The sequence below is a fragment of the Limulus polyphemus genome, unplaced genomic scaffold (assembly GCF_000517525.1).
Source record: "Limulus polyphemus unplaced genomic scaffold, Limulus_polyphemus-2.1.2 Scaffold2370, whole genome shotgun sequence".
In the NCBI taxonomy this organism is placed as follows: Eukaryota; Metazoa; Arthropoda; class Merostomata; order Xiphosura; family Limulidae; genus Limulus; species Limulus polyphemus.
Window position 1 is genome coordinate 157,302 of NW_013667980.1, and position 1,122 is coordinate 158,423.

The 1,122-nt window shown below is 27.0% G+C and overlaps 1 protein-coding gene across 1 annotated transcript in view; it reads right to left on the reverse strand.

Moving 5' to 3' along the window:
- Positions 1-1,122, reverse strand: part of LOC106466749 (differentially expressed in FDCP 8 homolog) — a 42,729-nt gene that overhangs the window by 9,579 nt on the left and 32,028 nt on the right. The gene's annotated exons all lie outside the window — the stretch shown is intronic.

Genomic DNA, 1,122 nt, shown 5'->3' on the forward strand with positions numbered 1-1,122 from the left:
AATTATATTTAATAGGAAAATAAACAATATGATTCAATAATCTTTTTTTTCCAGTCAAACTTTGTCTTCTCTTGAACAAAACTAATAAGGAGAACCAAATATTTTTCAATAAAAAAGTTTTTGAATGTAAAAACAAGTATAAATAGTTCCTGAAAAATGAAACGTTTCATTATGATAACTTATGTGCACACTTCATAAAAATATTAAAAATACAGGTTAATAACAAAAGAATAAAAACTGCAAAAAAGATACACAAAAAACAACAACTATAACTTGAGAGATTTGATGTACAAAAATAATAATTGAAAGCATTACAATTAACAATAATTGAATTAATCCACATATGTTTTATGTACTGTATAATTATGAAAACATTATTAGCATTTGGATCATGAAAATACATTAACCCTATCTCAACTGGTCTTCCTACGATTAGGGTTCAAAGGGTGTCATCACATTTGTAAACTTGCATTCAAAACTTTTATTGAACTACTATTTTATGAACGCATGTCAATAAGTCTGGTATCAAATTGTAAATTATCATTATACATTAATTCATTTTTTAGTTTAAAACTATATATTAAAACAAAATTCCTCAATATTGATTTTTGTGTGTCATGTGGTATGTTGAATGCAGCTTTGGTTCAAATTAGATGTTTGTGAAGTTCAAATACAAAGTCTGCGAGTCAGAAACTCAAATTACCAATATTTAGAAGCTAGAATATAAAATAAGAACCTCCTATCATTTCTATTTTCTGAGACATTATTATATCTAATCAATCAACCAAACTGGCCCCACCCACCTCTACCACTTTTGGAAACACTTGCTTACGTACACCTACTTCTGTGTGCACTACAAACATACTTTTGAAATAATTGATGCTATAATCAGGAACCTATACAGATTTTTTTTCTTGTCATACTTTTTTTGTGTGTAAAAAATTCTTAGAATATTTTACTTCTCATAATTAAATTTTGTGAAATTTCCTATCTGTTGGAAATTCTTGCCTTTCTTGAATTTTACATATTGGTAACAAGAAACCATTTGATCCTTCAAGTCTCCCTTTCACTCTCACTGCCACAAAAAAAAAAAAAAGACAAAATTAAACCTACTCTTTATTT